This window comes from Diorhabda sublineata, chromosome 4 (assembly GCF_026230105.1).
Source record: "Diorhabda sublineata isolate icDioSubl1.1 chromosome 4, icDioSubl1.1, whole genome shotgun sequence".
NCBI classification, from domain to species: domain Eukaryota; kingdom Metazoa; phylum Arthropoda; class Insecta; order Coleoptera; family Chrysomelidae; genus Diorhabda; species Diorhabda sublineata.
In genome coordinates this window covers 6,162,045-6,168,044 of record NC_079477.1, presented here as the reverse complement: position 1 = coordinate 6,168,044, position 6,000 = coordinate 6,162,045, and the positions used below count along the sequence as shown (strand labels likewise).

The window sequence follows — 6,000 nt, the reverse complement described above, 5'->3', positions numbered from 1 at the left end:
AGAATATTGAATAATAAATCTCTCTTCTTTCTTATCTAAGCACCCTCGTATTGCATTTCATATAGGACCATCATCTCAATATTTAGAAAATAGATTGTGCAATCATCAAATCGTTAGAAAATAAAAATATATTCCCAAATCCTGAAATATAGAAAGGAAACAGGGTACAATGCAAAAAAACATTTTCCAGAATTGTCAATGTCAAATTTATATTTTACTTAACACAAAAATTAGTACGGAATATGAAAAGTATTTTTATTCTTAACTTTCATCTGAGAGATGCAAAATATCTAATCTTCATACTTCTATTTAATTTCAAACTTTCCAGTTTCTATATTCACGAAACTTGTTTCTCCAACAATGATTTTATTTATAATAAAATAGGAAAAATAGAATCAATCGAATTGAGTTTAAGTTATGTTTACCGAATATAGCAAACGCTACAAGTTTGTATATTAGAATTAAGCAACACACGGCTGGCTTAAAGAGGAGTGAAGCAAAGAAGGGTAGCATACCCCGACGTGTGTAAAAAGCGCGCGCGGGGTATCAGAAGAAATCAATATGAGGGACGGCCTTACAAGCGCAAGTCTGAGGCTCCCAGTTAGCTCTTGGAACACCAGTTTGCCTACGTCCTGCTATCTTTTTGCACGGCTACCAACTATCGAAAAACTATTCACTCATGTGATTGTATCGAACGTGTTCGAAGTCCGTCTTTCTCGAGATAAACGCTCCAAAAATGAATTATATGAATTAAAACCAATACAAAAAATAATAATATCAGTTAAACAGTCTGTACAATTTTCACGAAACCACGTGTGTTATTTAAACAGTGCCAAAAAATTGTTTAACTCGTTTAGTGATTCTACAACATTTTACTTCTTACTGAAAGGATTGACTACCGAGTGGTCTGAATTAATTCATTTCGACTTTTTCATTTAGTCGTTCAAGCATGCTATCTAACAACACACATTTCACATTTTCACCATTTTTAAAAATATCTCACCACAGTGGTAAATGTTCTTGTATATCATACAAATAAACATCTTTTTATTTGCTTGTTTTGCAACTTTTAATTTCATTATATTGGCATGCAACTATTTAACTTTATATTATCCATTTATAAGGCACATTTTAAATCAAAATATATTTCGAATGCTATACAAAAATAAACATACAGATAGTGAATAGTTTTATACTTCTATAAAGTATTTTTACATCATTACATCATTAAAATAATCAAGATAATGAGGTTTATAGTTATTAACAAAAATATTTTTAATAGTATATCTAATACCTTTTTGAAAATTTCATTAACGAGATCGAGAAAATAGTATAACAGCAATTGTTGAAAAATTAATTTAGAAATTATTATTTATTGCACATTAACTGATGAAAATTCTAAAATGCTACTTATTCACCAAAAGAATACTCATTTTAAAACTCTAGAAAGATCAATCTACATTGAAATATATTCATTTCAAAGTATTAAGATATCTAATATAGGTTTCTCACGAAAGAGAATAGGGAATTTCCTTTGAATTCCCAATGGATTAATATTTATTTCGCAGATTTTGGAGCACTGCTTTTGAGGTACTGAATGAAATTCTTGATACTCCGATTCCAGTATTTCAGTATAGAATAAAAGTAACAAGAAACATTTTTTGAAACCATAATATATAAAAAATCATTCCAAAATATCGAATGAATCCTGACAGAAAAAAAATACGATTTATTATTATTTATATTGATTTTCGAAACAATCTAGTAGCTTGAATTATTTATGTGGAGATTATTATCAATTGAATTATTTTCACACTGTTATCTGCCTAATGATTTTTTGAAAAATGTAACGCAATCAATCAATAGCACAATAAATATTTCATTATAAGTTTAGAGTGAGAAATCCTTAGGGTGGTAAAATATTCTGGTATACTAATTTTTACTGAAAAAAAAAAGTAAATAATTAATTCTCAAGTTTTAGAAAATCTGTGGCATTTAATTGGTTCATTCTAGACTATTAAGACGTATTTTTGAGAAAATGAGAGAATCATTGGTGCAACAAGTCTTGGTCTCCAGAAACAACTATTAAATTTCAGGAGATCGGGTGGATTATTTGTCGAATCTATGAGTTCTTCTTTTTCATTCATTAAAATGGTTTTATCCAACTCGATTATCAAAGCGCATTTCGCGCTCTCGCCAAAAATCGAAGTAGAAAGTAAATGCCACGAATAATGTAATTATTTTCATAACGCAATAATCAATAAAGTTAATTTCTCTCTATTATGCCGTGGTAATTACTTAAGACATCAAACCTCAGAAATTATAATTCAATATCTTGTATATTTACTCCTAGTCTAAAGTTTTCTTCGTACAATATTTGATAAGGTTCTAAGTAAATTTGTAGAGTTGTATCAATATTTGTTCCTGTAGATTTCTTGAATATCATATAAGAATTATTGTAGTGGAAAACAGCTACTCAACCAGTATAAGAATAGGGTCAAAAGAAAGGTAGGAGTTTTTTGGTAAAAAGCAAAATCTGTTTCATATAAACTAATATGTTTGGATAATGGTACGTCATGATTATATGAGAAAAGTTTAAAGTCAACAATCAATGTCAACATTCTACTTTTCTAACCGAAAATGTCTAGAACACGAACATTTTGATTTATTATTCAAGTTATATTTGTCAATCTTCTTTAACAATATACAGAAAACTCACGCTGTGATTTATAGACTAAATTCAAAACTCCGCATGGTAAAAATAATACAAAATATTCAGATAAAGTACTCAACTGTCGTTTGTGTGATACATATATCAGAGATAAATTCCTAAAATATGTAGAAAGTGGAACAGCTTTCACGAGAACTTTGTATCTAGCCATAAATGTTACTCTGCGATCTGTTTATTGGTATGGTATTATAAGGTTTAAGAAAAAATAATATCATATATTGTACCACAAGTAAGAGGCATTACATATTTCTCTAAAGCGCAAATTAATTGAGTGTTATATCCGATTTAATTTGGGAATTAATTCCTGGTGCATCGTTTCGCTTCAATATATCTTCGGTAATTGAAATATTAGCCGAGGTCGAAGTTGGAAAAGAAACGTACTGAGCTTCCATAGCATTCACGTTCTAATGACGTTAAAGACCAAGTTGATTTTATTACATTTCCTGATATATTAATGCTAACCATATAATTATCGACACAGCAAACTTACTGAAGTTTCCAACACTGATAGCCTTTTACAGTTAAAAAATTTTCTCCTGCATTAGCTGAAGCAGTCGGGAATGACCTGATAAATCAGGTAATTTCACTTCTGATATTTATCAAATTCATTCATTCCCAGCGTTGATTTTGTATGTTTGCCATTTTGGTAATTAAAACAAAGCCTATCTCGCCCGTGTGTGGTTGAGGATTTGCGAATTTTTTTCATATAAATATCAGATGATTTTTCACAAAGTCGAATTGAAATCTTCTTAATTTTCGAAGCCTACCTGAACAGTTTGTTCCTGTAAGACCAATATATGAAGCAGAACTAGAAACACACACGTCCGTAATATTTTTTTAAATTTAACTTTACCAGAAAATACATTTCATCAGGTGCATATGTTAGAAATTTTTGATTTAGAATATGTTTTTTGATCTTTGTTTCAAAAATGAGTGCAGTTTCATAATTTTTTTCGTGGTAGACTAATAAATACTAATTAGATACATTATTCATCATTACTATCATCTTCATTTTTCCCTTCCTTCACTTTTATACCCTACAAATTCCAATTTTCTTTTTAAGATATTTCATATTTCGACGTTGGCTTCTTCATCTCATATCTCTTTTTATTCCAAGATATCTCTAAAAAAAGGAGTGTTAGTGGGTATTTCACTATTTTCACATTTCTTTTTTCTCTTAATCTTTTTTCTCAGAACTTTTATGCTCCTTTGGGAGATGACGGCCTCGATTTTGTTGGTACGGGAAAAACTTTGATAGAAATGGAGTTTATTTGTTCATTATTCATTTATTTCCAGTATTAGTGATGGAAGTTCATATTTCTTTCAATAGAAATTTTACTCCTCGATTTGTTGATCCTCGCGCAATTTGTTTGGATGAAAGTCTAAGCTGGCAAATATGTAATACGATAAATTCCAGTATGATGTTTTCGGTTATATTCAATCATACAGTTTAGAAAAATCTAGTGTAATTAACCCTGCTATATTATATGGGATCTTTTCTATATAGAAAACAAATTTATTATATTTGTTGTATCGGATGCGCACGGTAGACAACTTTCGATAAATCTGTCATGAAAGTTTAATTGAAACATTGACTGATTTCTTCATAATCATAAAAATCTTGATTAAGTCAGACGCTACCAAAAAAAACTAGTACATATTTTACGTTCAATACTGCTCAAAAATTGTCATACTATTTCCAATGTTCAAAATGATAAATGATTACCTTTAGTATATTATATTGTCTTTCTAACCCAAAAATCACTTTTCAGAGAAAATAGAGAAGTGAGTTCGGTAACATCACATATTCGTTATAGCTGTCAAGTGATTTGAGCTCACACTGCAGTTATAAATTCCTTATCCCGAAGGAAATCTCTTTCATTGTATCCTGTAATTTTTTTATTAATGTGTGAGCTGTATTTGAAGTGTTTAATATGGATCGAAGATCCGATATTTTCCTATTGTTGAAATATTAACAGAATCGGTTTGGATGAATTATACGTAGAACCTAAAGAAGATTGAAACTGAAAAACCAAGATGACTAATTCAAAAGTCAATTCAAATTGTTTTTATATTCGCATTTGGAGTAATTCACTCGTGAATTATGCCATAATAGGTTTTTTGTTTAAATTTAGTAACCGGTGATCTTTAATTTCCTGAATAAGTTCCCAGAGGAGTGACTGTACATAACAACAGAAGATATGTGTCTCGAACGAACCTCGTTTAAATAGCGTCTGTGACATTAATTTAGGTAATATGAATGATTCGTACCAGAATTATTTTGAAACAAAAAAAATGTGGTTAGAGGAAATATATGGGTCTCGAGTTTAATGCAACAGTTTACAGGCATGAAATTCATTTCGTTTTACGTTGAACTCAAACACAGTTTGTAGTTTAGCAACTATGAATTGCCAACAAATGTAAAAAGTCTTTTGTTGAACTCAATCCAATATGTCATTGACATTTTATCCTATCGCCTATATCTATCGCGAAATATTTCGTTTTTTCAAATTTAGTTACTCTAATGTGGGTTAACTGAGCAATAAATTAGGGAGTCTATATCCGGTTTTAGACACTCGAGATTATTATTTGGGCATAAGAAATAACGTATTCTTATAATGACGGTACATTGTCATTAGCTTGAAAGAATCAAAATAAAAAACGAAGGCTACTGAAGGATGGGCGAAGAAGAAGGGAAAATTCAGGAGCACATTATTTTTTCATGCACCTAAATATGTCTGAATAATCGGTGAGACCGTGGTTGAATGTGGGAAAACTAAATAGTAATCTCCTTGAAGCATTACTACTCTGAAAGAGTGCGAACATAGTAGCACAATTTCCTTGTAGTAGCAAAAATAGAACAAATAATAATACAGAACGAAGACAAAATAAGTAAAAAACAAGAGGAAATGATAAAAATTTGAAAAAGACGTAGCAAGAGAAGAATATGAAGAGGCAGTAGAAAAAGAACTGACTAAGAGAAGCTGTGCCCTAGGTATGGGAGAATTGTGGACAAACATAAAAGAGTGCTACAGTATGTAGTAAGCTGGAATAAGAAGAAAAATAGTAAATCGTGTAAAAATGGGTCCAAAAGGAAAGAGTAGCAAATAAAAAAACAATGACAACAAAATAGAAAACAAGAAGATCAAGTGAAATGCAAAGAGTTGAAAAAATATGAAAGAGATAAAGAAGGAGAAAACAATGAAGAAAAAAATATTTCAATAGAATGAGAACGCAAAGCGACAATGAGTAGAAACAAGAATGAAGAA

The 6,000-nt window shown here is 30.1% G+C and overlaps 1 protein-coding gene across 1 annotated transcript in view; it reads left to right on the top strand.

Annotated features, from left to right (window-relative positions):
• The first annotated feature begins 618 nt into the window (after positions 1–618).
• LOC130442345 (protein unc-13 homolog A) overlaps positions 619–6,000 on the top strand; it is a 194,818-nt gene continuing 189,436 nt past the window's right edge. Inside the window, exon 1 of the mRNA XM_056776375.1 lies at positions 619–905. The gene's annotated coding sequence lies outside the window, so the exon portion shown is untranslated. The remainder of the gene's footprint in view (positions 906–6,000) is intronic.